We start from the raw sequence: 22,225 nt of genomic DNA on the forward strand, positions 1-22,225 counted from the left end.
GTTTGTGGTGGTCTTTCTGTATTCTGGCAGTCGGTGGTTCCTCTTTATTGTGGAGGTTCCTCACTGTGGGTGGGGTTGGATGGGTAGCTTGTCAAGGTTTTCTGGTTAGGGAAGCTTGTGTCGGTGTTCTGGAGGGTGGAGCTGGATTTCTTCTCTCTAGAGTGCAATGAAGTGTCTGGTAATAAGTTTTGAGATGTCAGTGGGTTTGGAATGACTTTGGTCAGCCTGTATATTGAGGCTCAGGGTTATGTTCCTGTGTTGCTGGAGAATTTGCATGGTATGTCTTGCTCTGGAGCTTGTTGGCCCTTGGGTGGTGCTTGGTTTCAGTGTAGGTATGGAGGTGTTTGATGAGCTCCTATTGTTTAATGGTCCCTCGATTCAAGAGTTCTCTGGTGTTCTCAGGATTTGGACTTAAGCCTCCTGCCTCTGTTTTTCAGTCTTATTCTTATAGTAGCCTCAAGACTTCTCCATCTGTACAGCACTGATGATAAAACATCTAGGTTAATGATGAAAAGTTTCTCCACAGTGAGGGACACCCAGAGAGGTACACAGAGTTACATGGAGAAGAGAAGAGGGAAGAAGGAGTTAGAGGTGACCAGGAGGAGTAGAGGGGGTATCAAAAAGGGAGATTGCAAGCTAGCCAGTAATCACTTCCCTATGTGCTCATCACAGTCTGGACCCCTCAGAGATGTTCACAGAGCTACACAGAGTGGAGAAGAGGGAGGAAGGAGACAGAGGTGGGCAAGAGGATAAAAGTGAAAATGAAGTCGCTCAGTTGTGTCTGACTCTTTGCGACCCTGTGGACTGTAGCCTACCAGGCTCCTCCATCCATGGGATTCTCCAGGCAAGAATACTGGAGTGGGTTGCCATTTCCTTCTCCAGGGGATTTTCCCAACCCAGGGATTGAACCTGGGTCTCCTACATTGGAGGCAGACACTTTAACCTCTGAGCCACCAGGGAAGCCCCAAGAGGATAAAAGGCAGAATAAAAAGGAGAGAGACAGATCCAGCCAGTAATCAGTTCCCTAAGTGTTCTCCACAGCTCAGAATACACAAAGAGATTCACCTAGTTGGGTAGAGAACAAAAGGGGGCGGGGGGATATAGAGGCGGTGGGGGGATATAGAGGCGACCTGGTAGAGAAAAAGGAGAGTCAAAAGGGAGATAGAGCAATCAGGCCAGTGATTTCGCTCCCAAGTAAAAATGGGTACTGAAGACTGGGTTCTTAAAGGTACAAAGTTGATAACAGATACCAAAATGCAAAGATTAAAAGTCTTGAGTAGAGGTTAGTTTCCCAAAAATACAATATTTAAAAAAAAAAAAAAAAACAAAGTCACAGAAATTATATATATATATATATGAAGTTTGCTTTAAAAATAGGGTCTTTCTTTCTTTCTTTTTTTTTGCAAGGTAATAGTAGGTTATAAAAATGAAAATTAAAGGAGTAATGGGGACTTAAAAATAAAAAAATAAAACAAATTAAAAAATTTTTTAAATTTTTTTTAAATTTAAAAAATGATAGTAAAAATATATCTAAGACTTTCTCTAGAGCTATTGCGGGCAGTGTGGGGTCAGTTCATCTTCAGATAGTTCCTTGGTCCGGCTTGTACTTCTCAAGGTCTATAGGTCCGTTCCCATATAGTCGGTGCTAACTACAGGGTTTTAATCTATTGCACCTGTCACTCCCAAAGCGGTTCCCTCTGTTTATTTTAGCTTCTGTTTGCTGGTCTCTTCAGTGTCTAATTTCCACCCTGACACAGGGGCGCGGTGGTGGTCACTTTTTTTTTTTTTTAGGCTCTCTTGTTCAGTTATGCTTTGGGGAGGGAGGAACACTGTGAACAAATATCACTGGCATGTGCTCACAGTGATTCAGCCACACTGGATTTGCCGCCACACACACACACGGCGTGTGTGCTTTCCCATTCTACACTGCTCAGACTCTAGGTTGCTCTGCCAGGAGTCTGATGAGGGCCCTGGTTTACATGCACTTCCCAGGTCTAAGCCGCTCAGATTCAGGTTCTCAGATACTCCACAAACGCGCAGACTTGGTTGGGCCTGCGTTTTGCACCCGTCCCAGGTCCGAGCAGCTCAGGTGACTAGGTGTTTGGTGCGTGTAGTTGCCCCCAGTTGAAGGCTGCAGCTTATTCCCTCTCCCGTTCCAGTTGCTCAGTTTTCTGGGTGTGCAAGGGGCGCACCTTCTCAGGTGTGCTGTGTGTCTATTCTGGGGAGCTGATCTCTGGCTGCGACCCTCCCAGCAAATGTCAATCATCCAGAATCCCAAGAAGTCTTGGTTAGCAAAGAAGTCTCCTTGCAATTTGGTATAGGATGGCTCTCTGGGGCTGCGATTGCCACCTTCCGGCTCTGGCTGCCCTCCCCTGCCTGTCTCTGGCGGCAGATGGGCTGGTCCGCAGCTGGCTAGCTCTGCTCAGTCCTTTGTTCTGTGAGCGTGCCTGGCAGTGTCTTCAGTTCAGTTCAGTTCAGTCGCTCAGTCGTGTCTGACTCTTTGCGACCCCATGAATTGCACCACACCAGGCCTCCCTGTCCATCACCAACTCCCGGAGTTTACCCAAAGTCATGTCCATCGAGTTGGTGATGCCACCCAGTCATCTCATCCTCTGTCGACCCCTTCTCCTCCTGCCCACAATCCCTCCCAGTATCAGGGTCTTTTCCAATGAGTCAACTCTTTGCATGAGGTGGCCAAATATTGGAGTTTCAGCTTCAGTATCAGTCCTTCCAATGAATATTCAGGACGGATCTCCTTTTGGATGGACTGGTTGAATCTCCTTGCAGTCCAAGGGACTGTCAAGAGTCTTCTCCAACACCACAGTTCAAAAGCATCAATTTTTTGGTGCCCAGCTTTCTTCACAGTCCACTCCCACATCCATACATGACTACTGGAAAAACAATAGCCTTGACTAGATGGACCTTTGTTGGCAAAGTAATGTCTCTACTTTTTAATATGCTATCTAGGTTGTCCATAACTTTCCTTCCAAGCAGTAAGCATCTTTTAATTTCATGGCTGCAGTCACCATTTGCAGTGATTTTGGAGTCAAAAAAAAAAAAAAAAAAAACTAAAGTCTGACACTGCTTCCACTGTTTCCCCATCTATTTCCCATGAAATGATGGGACCAGATGACATGATCTTAGTTTTCTCAATGTTGAGCTTTAAGTCAACTTTTTCACTCTCCTCTTTCACTTTCATCAAGAAGCTTTTCAGTTCCTCTTCACTCTCTGCCATAAGGGTGGTGTCATCTGCATATCTGAGGTTATTGATACTTCTCCTGGCAATCTTGATTCCACCTTGTGCTTCTTCCAGCCTAGCATTTCTCATGATGTACTCTGCATAGAAGTTAAATAAGCAGGGTGACAATATACAGCCTTGACATACTCCTTTTCCTATTTGGAACCAGACTGTTGGTCCATGTCCAGTTCTAACTGTTGCTTCCTGACCTGCATACAGGTTTCTCAAGAGGCAGGTCAGGTGGTCTGGTATTCCCATCTCTTTCAGAATTTCTCACAGTTTATTGTGGCAGTGTCTTAGGTCAGGACTTTTCGCCTTTTCACGGGATAGCTATCCCACAGTCTGGGTTGCTATCTCAAGCTAGTTCCCTCAGATTGCCCTCAGGGCATTCAGGCCGCTCCTTACCCTAAGCAATGCAGCCCGCTCTTCCCTGTCCCTCCCCCACTTGCTAGTGGGGGATGCGAGCATCTGGGCTGCTGCTCCACTGGGAGTTGTCAGGCACGTAATCTGTGGGTTTTAATTATTAATTTATTTTTCCTCCCAGTTATTTTGCCCTCTGAGATTCCAAGGCTTGCCACAGACCCACCAGAGAGTGTTTCCTGGTGTTTGGAAACTTCTCTCTTTTTCAAGACTCCCTTCCTGGGCTGGATCTCCATCCCTACCTCTTTTGTCTCTCTTTTTATCTTTTATATTTTGTTCTACCTCCTTTTGAAGGCAATGGGCTGCCTTTCTGGGTTCCTGATGTCCTCTGCCAGCATTCAGAAGTTGTTCTGTGGAATTTGCTTGGCATTCAAATGTTCTTTCAATGAATTTGTGGGGAAGAAAGTGGTCTCCCCATCCTATTCCTCTGCCACCTTAGGACCACCTTCCACACAAAATTTCACTCACACGAGGACCCAGGGGAAAAGCAGTAGCTTGATAGGAGCCTGGGCCAGACCTACTGGCTTATTTTGGAGTCTCCTGGAGAGGCGGGGTAGTGATTGTGGCTCACCCTGAGGACATAGATACTGGAAAGTGAAAGTGAATGGGTTAATCACTCAGCTGAGTCTGACTCTTTGCAACCTCATAGACTGTCACTCACCAGGCTTCTCTGTCCATGGGATTCCCCAAGGAAGAATACTGGATTTGTTTCCCTTGCCCTCCTACAGGGGATCTTCCCCACTAAGGAATTGAACCTGGCGCTCCCAAGGTGCAGGCAGATTCTTTACCATCTGAGCCACCAGGGAAGCCCAAAGAATACTGAAGTGGGTTGCCATGCCCTCCTCCAGGGGATGTTTCCCAACCGCAGATCAAACCTATGTCTCTCACATTTCCTGCATTAGAAGGTGGGTTCTTTACCACTAGCACCAACACTGGGGTGGCAGCCATAACTGGGGAACTTTGAACCACATGAACACTCTTGGCAGCTGCCGTATTGACTCTTTAGTGGCAAGATTTTGCCCTACCCAATAGGTTGAGGACAATTTAAGAGACCCCTCTACCGTTAAGCTCACACATATTTGCATTGTAGTATAAGGGTCCCAGAAGAAGAGAGAGTGGAAACAGGATGAGAATATAACTGAAGACATAATAGCTGAAATCTCCCTAACCTGGGAAAGGAAACAATCACTCAAGTCTAGGACGTGCAGAGTGTCCCATATAGGATGAACCCAAAGAGGAATACACCAGATACATTGTAATTAAAAATGACAAAAAATAAAGATAAAGAGACAATATTGAAAGAAGCAAGGGAAAATAAACAAATAACATGCAAAAGAACTCCCATAAACTATCAGCTAATTTTTCAGCAGAAACTCCGCAGGCTAGATGAAAAATGGCATGGTATCATTAAAGTGATAAAAGGGAAGAACCAAAACCCAGCTTACGCTATGCAAGAAGGCAATCATTAAGACTTGATGGAAAAATCAAAAGCTTTACAGATAAGCAAAAGATAAGCAAAAGGGTTCAATATCACCAAACCACCATGACAACAAATGATAAAGGAATTTCTTCTAGGCAAAAATGGCCACAAGTACAAACAAGAAAAGTTATGAAATGAAAGGCTCACCAGTAAAGGCAGACATACAGAAAAGGCAGAAAATCAGCTACACACAAAGCTAGTATGGAGGTTACAAGACAAAAATAGTAAAATGGTCTCTAACCACAACGAGCAGTTGAAAGAGACGCAAAATAACTAGATGTAAAACAGGCTATCAAAAACAGCAATCTTGAAGGGCTGCTGCTGCTGCTGCTAAGTCGTTTCAGTCGTGTCCGACTCTGTGCGACCCCATAGACGGCAGCCCACCAGGCTCCCCCATCCCTGGGATTCTCCAGGCAAGAACACTGGAGTGGGTTGCCATTTCCTTCTCCAATGCATGAAAGGGAAATGCGAAAGTGAAGTCATTCAGTAGTGTCCAACTCCTAGCGACCCCATGGACAGCAGCCTACCAGGCTCCTCCATCCATGGGATTTTCCAGGCAAGAGTACTGGAGTGGGTTGCCGTTGCCTTCTCTGAATCTTGAAGGGAGGAGAGTACAAATGCAGGGTTTTGAAAATGTATTTGAAAATGAGAGATCAACAGCTTAAAACAATCACATATACATATAGCCTGGAGAAGGAAATGGCAACCCACTCCAGTATTCCTGTCTGGAGAATCCCATGGACTGAGAAGCCTGGCGGGCCACAGTCCATAGGGTCACAAGTTGTTGGACACGACTGAAGTGACTTAGCATGCATGCATACACATAGCTTTTCATTTAAAAAAAAAAGAAGAAGAAAAAGAAGAAACCTCTTGGTAACTGCAAACAAAAAATCTATAATAGATATATACACACACAACACAAGGAAAAAGGAATCTAAACACAACATTACAGTTAGTCATCAAATCACAAGAGAAGAGAGCAAAAGATAAAGAAAGAGGAAAAGAAGACCTACGAAAATATTTCCAAAACAATTCACCAAATGGCCATAAGAATATACATATTGATCATAATCTTAAGTGAAAACATCCAAAATGCGCCAACCAAAAGACATAGAGTGGCTGAATGGAAACAAAAACAAGACCTGTGTATATGCTGCCTACAAAGGCTTACTTCAAATCTAGAGACACACACAGTGTGAAAATGAGTGTATGGAAAAGGGAGTTTGTGCAAATGGAAATCAAATGAAAGTCAGAATAGCAACACTTAGACAAAATACTCTTTAAAATAAAAGAAAGACACTACCTAATCAATCAAGGGATCAGTCCAAGAAGATATAGCAATGCTATCCTCTGGCTCAGACAGTAATCTGCCTGCAATACAGCAAACCCAGGTTTGATCTCTGATTCTGAAGATTCCCAAGGAGAAGGAAATGGCAACCCACTCCACTGTTCTTGCTTGGGTAATCCCATGCAAAGAGGCCTGTGGGTATAATCCATGGGGTCACAGATGAGTTGGCATGACTCAACAATGAAACAACAACAAAAATACACGTGCACCCAGCATAGGAGCACCTCAATATACAAGGTAAATCTTGGTCATGTAACAGAAAAAGATAATGGAGTAGTTTGTGTCTTCTCATACAGGGCATTAAGTAGGCACTGGTGGGGGTCCTCTGACATCTAAGGAGACAGGAGGAAGCCCCTCGTGACCAGGTAAGACTTGGGAAAGAGGAGAAGGAGGGAAAGTGGAGGCAGGGTGGAACCAGTGCACCTGTGGGTTTTGGGGGTGCAGAGAAGCTCTGATGCTCAGAGGAGCCCACTCACTGAAGAGGCACCGGTGGGGGCAGAAAGGCAATTCTGTGGATCCAATGATTGGAAGGGAACCCCGCCAGTATATCCTCTCACCCTGGGAGGCTCAAGCAAGCCTGTTGGGGTGCTCTGCCTGAACCCCTACTCTCCTCTGCCCCCTCAGAGTGAAGGCACAGTGAAGGGACTGGAGGAAATGGAGAGTGACCTTGGGGGGTCGGAGGGAAAGGCTGCCAGAGACTCTTCTGCCTGCTCAGGCTCTGGCCAGTCTGATGGGGTCCCAGGCTTGAAATTTCAACCCCCAGGGCCCCTTCTGGGTGAATGGATCCTGGGCCAGAGCACCCCACCTTAGGCCTCTTCTAGCCATGTAGGTCCCCTCTGGGCCACAACCACCCTCTGAGGCCTTTCCTGGTGCATGGGACCCCAGGCCTGAAGTGCACTCGCTGGGCCCCCACCCTCACCAAGGCCTGTTATGGAAATGTGGGTCCTGGCAGCCTGAGTGCCACCCTTGACAGGGCCTCCTGGTTGTGTGGGTCCAGGAAGACTGAGCACCACACCCCTCCAAGGCTTACTCTAGCTGTGCTGGCCCTTGCAGGGGTGCCTGTGGAAATCTGCATCCCCAATGGCCTGCACAGGCTCCTGTGCTCAGAAGCAGCTCCAGGAGCAAATGCTGGTGAGAAAAGCATACTCAGAGGTGGACTGACACAGCAGGGCCAGAGACCTGCCTAGAAGCCTTGGAGGCCTGCCTGGGGCTGCAGGGGTAGGTTGTAGTCACTGTGGGAGTAAGGACACTGAGAGAGAAGGCAGCAGGGAATTTTTTATTTTTTATATTATTATTGTTGATTTAGTTTTTTTAATCTTATTTTTCAGTTTTTATTTATTTATTTTGCTGTTCTGGTTCTCATTTCTTTGTTGCTATTTAATTTTTATTGTTATTTTTTCTAAAGTATGTTTTTTATTCTTTTCATTTTACCTTAGTTTTTATTCTGTGTTATTGTTCTTCTCCTTACTGTTTGTTGCTTTTTGTCTTTTTCCCACACAGCATGGCTTGCAGGGGTTTGGCTCTCAGGCCAGAGATTGGCTTGAGTTCTTGTGGTGGGAGTGCTGAATCCAATCCACTGGTCTAACAGAGAATTTCAGGTCCCAAGGAATATTAATTGGTGTGAGATCTCCTGGAAGTCCTCATCTCACCACCAAGACCAATAGATGAAAAGATGTAACATGTTCCAGGGTTGGAAGAATCAATATTGGTCAGATAACTGTACTACCCAAGGCAATCTACAGATTCAATACAATCCCTATCAAGTGACCAATGGCATTTTTCACAGAAATAGAACTAAAATATCTTAAAGTTTGGAAGGAGACACAAAATTAGTAAAGAGAAATCTATTGCACTCAATACACTAAAAATGAGCCACCAGAAAGAGAAATTAAGGAAACAATCCCATTTACCATTTCATCAAAAACAATAAACAACATAGGAATAATCTTACCTAAGAAAAGCGCTGCACTCAATATGGCAGAAAATTTGGAAAACTCAGCAGTGGCCACAGGACTGGAAAAGGTCAGTTTTCATTCCAATCCCAAAGAAAGGAAATGCCAAAGAATGCTCAAACTACCACATAATTGCACTCATCTCACACGCTAGTAAAGTAATGCTCAAAATTTTCCAAGCCAGGCTTTAACAATACATGAACTGTGACGTTCCAGATGTTCAAGTTGGATTTAGAAAAGGCAGAGGAACCAGAGATCAAATTGCCAACATCTGCTGGATCATTGAAAAAGCAAGAGAGTTCCAGAAAAACATCTACTTCTGCTTTATTGACTATGCCAAAGCCTTTGACTCTGTGGATCACAACAAACTGTGGAAAATTCTGAAAGAGATGGGAATACCAGACCACCTGACCTGCCTCTTGAGAAATCTGTATGCAGGTCAGGAAGCAATAGTTAGAACTGGACATGGAACAACAGACTGGTTCCAAATAGGAAAAGGAGTATGTCAAGGCTGTATATTGTCACCCTGCTTATTTAACTTCTATGCAGAATACATCATGAGAAATGCTGGGCTGGAAGAAACACAAGCTGGAATCAAGATTGACAGGAAAAATATCAATAACCTCAGATATGCAGATGACACCACCCTTATGACAGAAAATGAAGAACAAAAGAGCCTCTTGATAAAAGTGAGAGAGGAGAGTGAAAAAGTTGGCTTAAAACTCAACATTCAGAAAACTAAGATCATGGCATCTGTTCCCATCACTTCATGGCAAATAGATGGGGAAACAGTGGAAACAGTGACAGACTTGATTTTAGGGGGTTCCAAAATCACTGCAGAAGGTGACTGAAGCCATGAAATTAAAAGATGCTTGCTCCTTGGAAGAAAAGCTATGCCCAACCTAGACAGCATATTAAAAAGCAGAGACATTACTTTGCTGACAAAGGTCTGTCTAGTCAAGGTTACGGTTTTTCCAGTAGTCATGTATGGATGTGAGAGTTGGACTATAAAGAAAGCTGAGCATCAAACAATTGATGCTTTTGAACTGTGATGTTGGAGAAGACTCTTGAGAGTCCCTTGGACAGCAAGGAGATCCAACCAGTCCATCCTAAAGGAAATCAGTCCTGAATATTCATTGGAAGGACTGATACTGAAGCTGAAACTCCAATACTTTGGCCACCTGATGCAAAGAACTGACTCTTTTAAAAGACTCTGATGCTGGGAAAGATTGAAGGCCAGAGGAGAAGGGCACGACAGAGGATGAGATGGTTGGATGGCATCACTGACTCAATGGACATGAGTTTGAGTAAACTCCAGGAGTTAGTGATGGACAGGGAGGCCTAGCGTGCTGTAGTCCATGGGGTCGCAAAGAGTTGAATATGACTGAGCAACTGAACTGACTGAACTGAAGGAGACAAAAGACATGTATCAAAATAGCAGTATTTTTCACACATCTAGAAGAAAAATTTTTCAGTGCATATGTAAACAAAAGACCCCCAAAATCCAACTGGGGAGGAAGACCGAGGGTGGGTTTGTGAACTTGAGTGTGAAGGAAGTGATGTCGTTACCCCCACCTCATCTCATGTCTTGCCTCAAAGAATAAAAGGAAAAGAAAGAAAATCTAACAATTAACCTCTCCAGAAAAAGTCATGTGATTTAGACTTGATTTCCTCTCCTTTTGGGGCTTCCATGATAGTTCAGTTGGTAAAGAGTCTGCTAGCAATGCGGGAGACCCTGTTCTATTCCTGGATTGGAAAGATCTTCTGGAAAAGGGATAGGCTACCCACTCCAGTATTCTTGGGTTTCCCTTGTGGTTCAGTTGGTAAAGAATCTGCCTGCAATGTGGGAGACATGGGTTCAATCCCTGGGTTGAGAAGATCCCCTGGAGAAGGGAAAGGCTCCCCACTCCAGTATTCTGGCCTGGAGAATTCCATGGACTATATATGCCATGGGATCACAAAGAGTTGGACACAACTGAGCAACGTTCATGTCACTTTCTTTCTTCTCTTTTTATCAACTCAACCCATAACAGGATGGGTGTAACATCCTGTTCCGTTTTCTATTTTAAAAGAGAGGCGTTTTCTCAAAACCAAACACAGGAAGGGCTCAGGAAAAAAGCAAGGACAGCTGAGAAATTGTTTCCTGGCTGCAGAATACACACAAAGTATGTACACTTCTAAAATTTACTTATAAGCATTTTTTTGTTGACTAGAAAGAGCAATTAATCCAACACAGTGCCCACACTTTGGGAGGGGAGGCAGGAGGGCATGGAGGGAGTGAAGGATGAGGAGCCTACAGGGAGCTTTCCTCCTGCCGCTCAGTATCTCGGTTTGGACCTGAGGCATCTGCAAGGCAACAGCCTCTGCACTGTGTCCTGGATGGATGCTCCTCCTCCAGCATCCATCCAAGAGTGCAGAAAGGAGCCCACCGTGGAATAAGGAAGTGTGCATCCTAACTCTTCTGAGGTAAGGGGGCTGAAGTCCTTCCTAGGAATGCATGACCCTATACCTACCTCTTCACAGAGGCACTGTGGGGCTGTTTCCCCTGCCTCTACCTCCCCGACTCTGACTGCGTCCTGACCGTAACTTGCTGGGCATTGAAAAAAGCAGAGAGAGTGGAAGTCCCATAATATACAGATTATGTAAACTCTAAGAGACAAACAAGATTATTTTTCTATTAAAAATACTTAACAATCCATGGGGGAAGGATGGGAAGAAGGGATAGTTAAGGATTTTGGGACTGACATGTACTCACTGCAATATTTAAAATGGTTAGAAAGTGTTCTAATTTCATTCTTTTACAAGTGGTTGACCAGTTTTCCCACCACTTGTAAAAGAATGAAACTAGAACACTTTCTAACACCATACACAAAAATAAACTCAAAATGGATTAAAGATCTAAACCTAAGACCAGAAACTATTAAACTCCTAGAGGGAAACATAGGTAAAACACTCTCCTACATAAACCACAGAAGGATCCTCTATGAACCACCTCCCAGAATATTGAAAATAAAAGCAAAAATAAACAAATGGGACCTAATTAAAATTAAAAGCTTCTGCACAACAAAGGAAACTATAAGCAAGATGAAAAGACACCCTTCAGAATGGGAGAAAATAATAGCAAATGAAGCAATGGACAAGGAATTAATCTCAAAAATATACAAGCAACTCCTGCAGCTCAATTCCAGAAAAATAAAAGACCCAATCAAAAAGTGGGCCAAAGAACTAAACAGACATTTCTCCAAAGAAGACATACAGATGGCTAACAAACACATGAAAAGATGTTCAACATCACTCATTATCAGAGAAATGCAAATCAAAACCTCAATGAGGTATCATTGCACGCCAGTCAGAATGGCTGCTATCCAAAAGTCTACAAGCAATAAATGCTGGAGAGGGTGTGGAGAAAAGGGAACTCTCTTACACTGTTGGTGGGAATGCAAACTAGTACAGCCACTATGGAAAACAGTGTGGAGATTCTTTAAAAAACTGGAAATAGAATGGCCATACGACCCAGCAATCCCACTGCTGGGTATATACACGGAGGAAACCAGAATTGAAAGAGACATGTGTACCCCAATGTTCGTCACAGCACTGTTTATAATAGCCAGGACATAGAAGCAACCTAGATGCCCATCAGCAGATGAATGGCTAAGAAAGCTGTGGTACATACACACAATAGAATATTACTCAGCCATTAAAAAGAATACATTTGAATCAGTTCTAATGAGGTGGCTGAAACTGGAGCCTATTATACAGAGTGAATTAAGTCAGAAAGAAAAACACCAATACAGTATACTAATGCATATATATGGAATTTAGAAGGATGGTAATGATAACCCTGTATGCGAGACAGCAAAAGAGACACAGATGTATTGAACAGTCTTTTGGACTCTGTGGGAGAGGGTGAGGGCAGGATGATATGGGAGAATGGCATTGAAACATGTAAAATATCATATGTGAAATGAATCACCAGTCCAGGTTTGATGCATGATACAGGGTGCTGGGGGCTGGTGCACCGGGATGACCCAGAGGCATGAGATGGGGAGGGAGGTGGGAGGGAGGGTTCAGGATGGGGAACACATGAACACCCACGGTGGATTCAAGTCAATGTATGGCAAAACCAATACAATATTGTGAAGTAAAATAAATAAATTAATTAATTAAAAACAAAAAATAAAAATAAAATGGATAACCAATGAGGTCCTACTGTATAGCACATGAAACTCTCCTTAACATTACAAGGCAGCCTAGATGGGATGGAAGTTTGTGGAAGAATATGTATGACAGAGTTCCTTTGCTGTCCACCTGAAACTATCACAACATTGTTAATCAGCTATACTCCAATAAAAAATAAAAAGTTTAAAAAAATATTTAATATTCCACATACTATGAAACTGTATTATATGGAATAATTCAATTTTAGTCTCAACCAACTATAAATAATAGCTTTAAGGTCTAATCGTGTTGTTTTATTATGCATTGTTTTTAATACCTTGCCCATATAAGAACTGCCTCATAATAACTTTTGGTATTTCCTGAAAATACAAGGACTAGAGTACTTTTAACCATCACTTCAGATAACTCTCCTGAACACTAGCCTTTGGAAAACGTTAGTCATCTGCTGTGTAGTAACATTATTTCATTCTACTTGGTTAGTTTTAAAATGAAAAGTTTCTTGGTTTGGGTACCTCAGTCTACTATGAATTTTAAAAAATACATTGCAAATGCATGGACTCTTACACAAAACTTTATCAGTATTTAATCTCAGAAAGTCTATAATTCCTCTTGCTTATGACTGCTCACCTTAAAAATTAAAGTTATTTTTCAAGTAAAAGTGGATTTATTCAGGAATAGCAGAGGAATTGTAATTTGGGAGTAGCAAGCTACAGGAAAGCCATGGGCAAATCTCATAAAGAAAGAAGAAAATTATTTTATTGAGAAAAGGAAGGAGTTGGGAAAGATTATTTTGAAAACAAGTCCATTAGTGAAAAATAAGAGGTCAGGGTGATGACCTATCCTTGTTGGCTGAATTGTTGGGGGAGACAATTCTTCTAGGAGATGCAGTGTACATTTTTTCCTGTTGGGGACTGTCATTGATGACTCCCTTGTTGAAGATTTTTTCCTCAGGGTCTATAATTGACAAGTTTCCTTATAACTTACCTCTAGTCATACTGTATGAGAGTTCTTCTTTCTGGCATGCTGACTCCATTTGAGTGAAGTTTCCCTTTATTAAGTTTCACATAACACGGAAGTAAAAGGTCATTTTGTTCTCCCATCTCTGCTCCCAATCTACTATAGGAAAAAAAAAGATACATTTTAGACAGGAATTCTGCTGAAAAAATTCATGTGTGTTTTTTTTTAAAGGTTTTAGATGCTTTGATTATTTACAACTTACAGGAAGCGCTAACAGATTATTACATTTTCTAACATGTTCACCATTAAAACAATACATTAATGCAGGAAATTTTCTTAAAGTTTTCTGAGACCCTATATGTTAGCAGCTGTACAGCAATGAATCAGGTAGGAATTATTCTTTTTCTTACAACATTGATAGAAAGTGGAGGCTTCCAGAGTTAAGTTCCTTTTACAAGGTCTCAACAGCAAACAAGTCACGTGAACCCTCTGATTTGAACCCTGGCAGCCCAACTCCAGAACTTGTACTTGTACTTGGCAGGGCAGCTCTTAACTCCTTCAGCCTGACTCTCCCCCATCACTGTCCTCCCTCTCAGCTATTACCACTGGATCTCCCCAGCTTGCTCATCTTCCTCTTGGGCTGTGTCCTCCCACTTGCTTGCAACCAGGGAGGGAAGTGTCACTGTTTCAGGCCAGAGTCAATCCTCTACTTTCATTCAGAAATTATCTTCCCTCTCTTCAGAGGACTCAATTTTAAAGCAATACTTATATAGGATTTACTATGAACCAGCATAATGTTAAGAATATTGTAAGTACTATGAAATATTTAATTCTTCTAATGACCCTAACAACAGACTGATTTTTACTTTTAGCGTCACCAGTTTATAGCAGAGAAACATGAGGCACAGAGAAATTAATCGTCCCAGTTGTCACATGGTTAATAAAGCATGGGAACGTGTGCATGCTGCTTAACATGGTCTGTGAGATAAAAAAATGGGACTGTCAAAGCCCTCTGAGTGCTGTTTGTCTTTTGAGATCATGACACACATTATCATTGTGACAAAATCGTTTTAAGTAAAGCCTGGCCCAAATGTGATACTCTGACATACCTAGGCAGATCTTAAAACACCCTGGTTGCTTGCATCTCTTCCCTATCAGCTTAAGTAATAAGAAAAGTCTTATAATTTCAGTTAATAAATTAATTCTTACATGCACAAATTTGAGTAGCCACATTAAAGTTCTATCCTTTTGTGTTTGAGAGAGAGCTGCGTTCTTTATCTCAATTTCTTTTCCCACACTCACTCTTCCAGCTTGTTCCATATCCCACTGATTCCCTGCATCCATCTATCCTCATCAAATCATTGATTACATTCATTTTCCTTACTTGTCACAGTCTTTCCTGGCTACTGACTACATAAATTCAACCCCCAGTGCTCTATAGGCCATTCCTTGATCATTTCCTTCTGATCTCTTACCACCCCCTAATATACATATATGTGTTTTGTTTGGGGGGCGGGGGGGGGGGTCTTCCCTGGTAACTCGGTGGTAAAGAATCTGCCTGCCAAGCAGGAAACATGGATTTGACCCCTAGGTCAGGAAGTTTCCCCCGGAGAACGAAATGGCAACCCTCTCCAGTATTTTTGCCTGGGAATCCAGTAGACAGAAAAACCATGCAGGTTACTGTATACGGGGTTGGACAAGACTTAGAAACAAAACAACAATAACAGGAATTTTGTTTTTACTTTATTATCTGTCTCCTCTAGAATAGAGCTCCATGACGCTGGGATTTGTCTCCATTTTGTTCACAGCTTGCTTCTGAGCCCCTAGAACTGTGTCCAGCACATGGTAGGTTCTCAATAAATATTTGTGCAATTACTGAGTGACCAAATCATTCAGAATTCCAGAAATGGTGTCTGGTCATTCCTCACCCGCTTCATGTCCCATCTGCTTCTAATACACCCTAAATGCTTGTGTTCTCAAGGCTTCATCATCAGCACTTTGTATTCTCATTCTATTCACTGCATGCCTCCCATGGACAGGTTGCTTTAGGGTTCATTAGGGACCCATGAGGTAATGTATATAATTTACTTGTATAGGCCTTAGGACACTAGGCTGAATACTTACCTTTTAGAAACATGCAAAGAATAGAGAATTGATGTACAGGTTTCACTAGCAGAAGCCTGATGTGCACCATGAGAAATGACTTCCGGAGCTTGTGTTTTACTGAGTTGTTCCTCTGGGTTACAGTTTCCAGTGGCATCTGGGTCCATTGTAATGGACCTCATGTGTCTGGTGGAAAACCCGATCAGCTGCCAGTAAATCCCAGAGCACTGAAGATTCTGGAGCAGATATCTCAGCCTGTGGTGGTGGTGGCCATCGCAGGGCTGTATCGGACCAGAAAGTCCTACCTGATGAACCGCCTGGCAGGACAAAACCATGGTGAGTGTTGTTCAAAACCCTTTACTTGGAAGCAGTGATAATACAGTCTGCTGATCATCCTCCTCTAGGGTCATGTTAAGGAAGAGCCTAACTCCCTACTGAAGAAAACTTCTAATTCTCACCACTGAATTTATAACTTCAAACCCATCCTTCCACAATGATAACTCTTTTATCCAGTAATCGAAAATTCCCAACCTCATCCAAACATCTACCTCATTCGTCCTGATCCTATCCACTGCCATCTGCTCAGGAGCTCATCTTCAAAAATCATTCCTTTCCCTTCTCCTTCATCACGTTTGCCCTAAACCACAGGGTCATTTTAGGTAACACACAAATGTTCAACATGTTTTGTTTTTTAAAAATGATAGAAGGAAGTACAGACAGATGAATCTCTGTAAAACCCATATCTCAATGGGGCTACTACCCATCTTTTTTTGCTTCATTTAATTTGCTTATTTCCAAACTTTGGTAAATTATACCTTCTTTTTTCTCTTTTTCCTACTATTAACTATAACACATAGAGAATGGTGCATAAAGTATACATATGTAAATACTGCAAAATTGATAAACATAATGTAATCATCTGTCTAATCACTACTCAGATCAAGAAATAATACTTCAACACCCAAAATTCCAAGTTATGCCCTCTCACACCTTCATTAGACTTCACCAGTGTTCCTGATTCCAGCTTGTACTTCCTCCAGCCCAGAGTTTCTCATGATGTACTCTGCATATAAGTTAAATAAGCAGGGTGACAATATACACCCTTGACGTACTCCTTTTCCTTTTTGGAACTAAATCTGTTGTTCCATGTCCAGTTAAGTACAACACCTTAAAGGATACAGAAAAGAATGGAAGGAATCTGAATCAATCACTAACCTCCAAATCTGGATCCACACTAGTAAAAGAAAAGAGGAAAACTCTAACAAAATAACAGTGAAGCTCAAGAGGGAGGGGATATACATGTAATTATGGCTGATTTGTGTTATTGTGCGGCAGAAACCAACACAACAGTGTAAAGCAATTTTTCTCCAATTAAAAAAAAATAGTGAATATGTCTGGGTTATAAAATTGAGGATTTTATACACACCTATTTATTTTGCTAATGAAAAAAAAAGATCACCAAGTTAAAAACACTTTTTAAAAAGGAAAGAGAAAGGAAAAAATGAAACATTTTCCGAGTGAAGAAAAATTAATAAACTCCCTCTCTCACAAAACACCCCTGAGAGACAGACTGTTGAACTCTCATGCTACCATTACATGCACCTCCTTCAAACCACCTGTGGAGGAGGGACAAAGTTGTTGTTACCCAGCCAGGCCTGGAGGAACACATGTCTCCCTGTCTTTCCTGGAATTCATCCAGATTCCTGCCTCCATTAAAAAAAAAAAAAATTATCCCTTTCGATTTTGGTTTCGTTTCTCATAATCCCCACCACTACCCGGATGGCTTTTAATAACCAGCTGGCCCTCAGCGTCTTCTTTTTTTTTTTTCCAGTTTCTGAGTAACAGAAGCTGGAAAAACCTAATAACAGTAGGTTTCCTGAGGAGCGAGAAGCAAGAAGAGCCCAAGAGGCCAACCAGAGCAACTGACTTGACCCCCGGCTGCAGCTCCAGGTGAGTCTGCTCCTAAACTTGACCTTCCAAGCACACTTCGGTTAAATAACAATCAATGCCCCAGCGCAGCCCCCACACTGGGGGAGGAGAGGAGCAGATGGAGGCGCGGGGCAGGTGGGTGGCAGCCGGCCGGGCGCATTGTTTGGGCAGCTTCTAGTCTCCTTTTGGATCCCAGGCCGCTTCCAAGTTTGTCACCCGTATGCGCCGCTGCTCCTGGAGCATCTAAGCAGTGCTGCAGCAAAACAGTGTGGAGATTCCTTAAAAAACTGGAAATAGAACTGCCATATGACCCAGCAATCCCACCTCTGGGCAATCACACTGAGGAAACCAGATCTGAAAGAGACACGTGCACCCCAATGTTCATCGCAGCACTGTTTATAATAGCCAGGACATGGAAACAACCTAGATGCCCATCAGCAGATGAATGGATAAGGAAGCTGTGGTACATATACACCATGGAATATTACTCAGCCATTAAAAAGAATTCATTTGAAACAGTCCTAATGAGATGGATGAAACTGGAGCCCATTATACAGAGTGAAGTAAGCCAGAAAGATAAAGAACATTACAGCATACTAACACATATATATGGAATTTAGAAAGATGGTAACGATAACCCTATATGCAAAACAGAAAAAGAGACACAGAAATACAGAACAGACTTTTGAACTCTGTGGGAGAAGGTGAGGGTGGGATGTTTCAAAAGAACAGCATGTATACTATCTATGGTGAAACAGATCGCCAGCCCAGGTGGGATGCATGAGACAAGTGCTCGGGCCTGGTGCACTGGGAAGACCCAGAGGAATCGGGTGGAGAGGGAGGTGGGAGGGGGGATCGGAATGGGGAATAAGTGTAAATCTATGGCTGATTCATATCTATGTATGACAAAACCCACTGAAATATTGTGAATTAATTAGCCTCCAACTAATAAAAAAATTAAAAAAAAAAAAAAAAAGCAGGAGAGCAGGTACGTCTTCTGAGGAAAGGAAGTTGAAGACCCAAACTCACCCTTACTCCCCAGCCTGCCCTTCGCAGAGGCGATGAGTGCGGTCTATTCTACCAGCAGCCCCCTCCTGCCCTCCTCAGCCACATCCTGAGTGCACCCCGCTGGGCAGTGGCCAAACAAAAAAGTGGTCTTAAACACAGAGCCAATTTAAATCCTAAAAGATGATCCTGGGATTACTTTTGTCTTAATGTTTGATACTCTGAATACATACAGAATTGTTTTCTTTGGAATAATTCCATCTTACTCTTACTAAAAAAAAAAAAAAAAAAACTATTAATAATAACTGCAAGATCTAATCGTGTTTCTTTATCATGCATTGTTTTTAATGAGTGACACATACATTAACAGCCTCAGAATAACTTCTGGTACTTGCTGAAAATCCCCAGTGTGGGGTATTTTTGACTATCAGATAATTCTTAACAGTCACCTTTGGAAACTTGTTGGTCATCTTCTGCCTTCTATTAGCACTGTTCTTTTCTATTTGTTTTGTTTCTTTTTTAAGGCTTCTTGTTGTTTTATATTTATTTATTTATTAAGCCATGCCATGCAGCACGTGGCGACGGGGGGGTGGGGGCGGCGGGTGGGGGGGTGGGGCGTCGATCTTAGTTCCTGGACTAGGGATCTAACCCCGGTCTCTTGCATTGGGAACATGGAGTCTTAACAACTGGACTGCTGGGAAAGTCCCTCCAAGTTCTTAGTTTTGAAGGTAAAAGCTTGTTGGTTTTGGTCCCTCAGTATACTTTGAGTTAAAATACAAAATCTTTGTAGACTCATTGACTTACACAAAGCTTTATCAATATTTGGTCTAAGATATACTCTGCAATTTCTCTTGCTTATAGCTATTCACCTTAAAAATAAAAGCTATTTTACAAGCCAAAGTGAATTTATTCAGGAATAGTAGAGTTATTGCAATTTGGGACAAAGGAGCTATTTTTAAAAAGCCATAAGGAAGTCCAGCAAAGAAAAAGAACGTTATAGAGAAAAATAAGGGTCTGGGAAGGTTGGTTTGGAAAGAAAAGTCAGAGTTCAAGGGTGATGACCAGTTCTATTGACTGAGTTGCTGGGGTAGTCAATTCTTGTAGGAGATGCAATGTACACCTTTTCCTCTTGTGGGTTGTCATTGGTAATTCTTTCCCTCTTTGGGTCCTTTAATGGTCCAGGACCTGGCAGTCCGGAGTCGACAATAAGAAAGTGAAAGAGAGAGCCGGAGGGAGGGAGAGAGAGAGAGAGAAAGAAAGAAAAAGAAAGAAAGAAAGAAAGACATGGGGACCCAAGCTCTGATGGAGCAAAGGTGCTTTAATGATTTTTCTGTGAGTATATATAGGCTGTGGTACAAGAAGTTTCTTACCACAATGATAAAGATCAGAAAACTAAACGTACCAAGGGAACAAAGGATAATAATGGTCACAAGGTCAGGAGACAATTCACATCTCAAGAAAGGGGGCGAGACTAAGCAGTTCTGTCGTAAAAAGAATGTTTACTAAAGGAGACCCAAGCCTGTCTCACATAATGACCTCAGTCCTGAGAGCTGCTTGCAGTTCTACTCCCTTCTAGCAGAAGCGGATAAGGAACAGAGGATTTATGAGAAACAGCATGTAGGAATCCTCCCATCAAACACTCCCTGACAATTCCCCCTTATTTATTTATAATATTTGTAAAAAGAGTTCTGATCATAAGAGTTTGTTTAGTTTTAACAATCTTTGCATGAAGGTAATGGTAGATGACAAATATAATTGTCAAGACAATCATTAAAATTACTGTTCCAGACCCGATACTGTGAGTAATGCTTTGAAACCATCTGCATGGGTCTAAGCCCAGATAACTGATCAGCTAGTTGTTCAGCTAAAGTTTCCACATTAGTGGAAGAGGGCAGATTATTAGAAAAAGTTTCAAATATTTCTTTTTGTAATAATTGTATACTCAGAGGGGCATTATCATGGATGTTTTGTAAATGAAATTTGATTTGTTCCCAGTTGTAAGCATTATTATTGAATTGAACAGGAGTAACACAAAATTGAGTAGAATTCCAATCACATTTTAGTATCACCTGTTTTTGTACATCTAATAATTGATCTCCAACCCATTTGATGGCTGTTTTTAGTTCCTGTATTTCATCTTGAATATCCTCATCTATTTGAGCCTGAGTGGCCCACATAGTATGAGCATCTTTAGTCCAATTTTGAATAAAATTATGTTTGAATTGAGGTTTTTAAAGCAACACCAGTGACAGCAGCAGTGGTGCAAATAGCTATTAATCCCAAAATGCTAAAAATCAGCCATCCAATGAATCGTTTAGATCGCTGGAGCAATTTAGTTAGTAACCAGGAAGCAAGTCCAGCCATGGGACCTTCTTCCCAGGGCCCCTGGAGATTTATTGGTAACCATATATTATGTCGAGATCGAAGAATCAAAAGGGAGTCATTTCTCAAGGAAATAGAGGAGTTAAGACAAGTATATAATTTACAATTTGTGCAAGTTGCAGAACATAAAGCCTTATTGAATTGTAAATTTCCTATAGCTACAACAGAAGGAAGTGGAACATAGGCTTGTATAAAATATGATTGATTATAGTGAAAGAAATAATTGCTATAGCTACAACTGGTCCCTGTGAAATGTGCAGTCCAAGTCCCAAGTTCTTCGGTGTTTGCAGCAAGTTTCCAGATGTCCCATTGTTTTGGCCCAATCTGTTTATTAAGGATGATTCGAGGACGAGGAGGGGCTATTCCACCGTAAAGCCACCCAAGAAGTCCTCTGTTTTGGTTGGTAATGCTCCATTGTAGTGTTAGTAACCTTCCATGCTACTTGAGTAACATAATCACACATAGTTCTGTTAATATCATCTGAGTAGTTAGATAACCGCATAACATGGGGTCCCCAATTGACAACTGTATGATTAGCCATAAACATTAATTTTCCTGATTTGGCCTGACATTTGCCCCAATTAACAGGAATATATTTAAAGTTCTTATTAGTAAACCCTTCGCATAGTGTTCTTTGTTCTTTCTTTAATTCTTTCCCTAAAGTTTCAGTAGTATAAACATGATTCATGGACAAAGAAAGGGCAGTAAATAATCCAAGCAGCATCTGAAAGTCCTCTTCTGGAGGCAGGGAGAAAGCCCAAGTTTGTTGACTAATGTTTATGCATAATTCTGTTGGGCCCATACATAAATGAAGGATTTCATAACCTAGAAAGATATTAATTAGTTTTTCTTCAGGATGAGAGGGCCCCTCCAAGTTCCAAGGAGGGGGTATGTGTGTTGAGTCAGTGGATATGATTGGTCTTATATCTGTCCATTTTATAACCTACAATAAAAAGGGGGATTAAGTATATAAGCCCAATAAGTGTGATCAATTAAGTCAGCCTGAGTGGTGGAAGCAAAAGCAAGCAAATCAAGCATAGAAAAGAAAAATATTTTCAGGATTCCGAGGCATTCCCTGTTGAGAAATTAGATTTTCAGTTTGATTAGTAAGGGTTTTCATCTGTCCCCAAGGAGGGAGATCATAATGTCGGTGACGTCGAGTGTGGTGTTTTTTGGAAATTTTTAAAGTCACCATGGCTTGTATTGGAATTCTTTCCCCCTGGGGTTTTTGT

General features: G+C 42.0%; 1 protein-coding gene and 1 non-coding gene across 5 annotated transcripts in view; one reads left to right on the forward strand and one right to left on the reverse strand.

The window, feature by feature from the left end:
• Window positions 1–888: 888 nt before the first annotated feature.
• Window positions 889–960, reverse strand: TRNAW-CCA (transfer RNA tryptophan (anticodon CCA)). The gene has a single exon. It is a non-coding gene; the product is annotated as a tRNA-Trp (tRNA).
• Window positions 961–10,671: 9,711 nt separating this feature from the next.
• Window positions 10,672–22,225, forward strand: part of LOC133041079 (guanylate-binding protein 6-like) — a 49,208-nt gene continuing 37,654 nt past the window's right edge. Inside the window, exons 1-4 of one of the 4 annotated variants that reach the window (XM_061121451.1) lie at window positions 10,672–10,904; window positions 15,338–15,419; window positions 15,822–16,013; window positions 17,509–17,627. The gene's annotated coding sequence lies outside the window, so the exon portion shown is untranslated. Of the gene's footprint in view, window positions 10,905–15,337; window positions 15,420–15,821; window positions 16,014–17,457; window positions 17,628–22,225 lie in introns of those variants that run through there. The other 3 variants (XM_061121456.1, XM_061121455.1, XM_061121454.1) reach the window with 3 other exon arrangements.

The sequence above is a fragment of the Dama dama genome, chromosome 20 (genome assembly GCF_033118175.1).
Source record: "Dama dama isolate Ldn47 chromosome 20, ASM3311817v1, whole genome shotgun sequence".
Classification (NCBI taxonomy): Eukaryota; Metazoa; Chordata; class Mammalia; order Artiodactyla; family Cervidae; genus Dama; species Dama dama.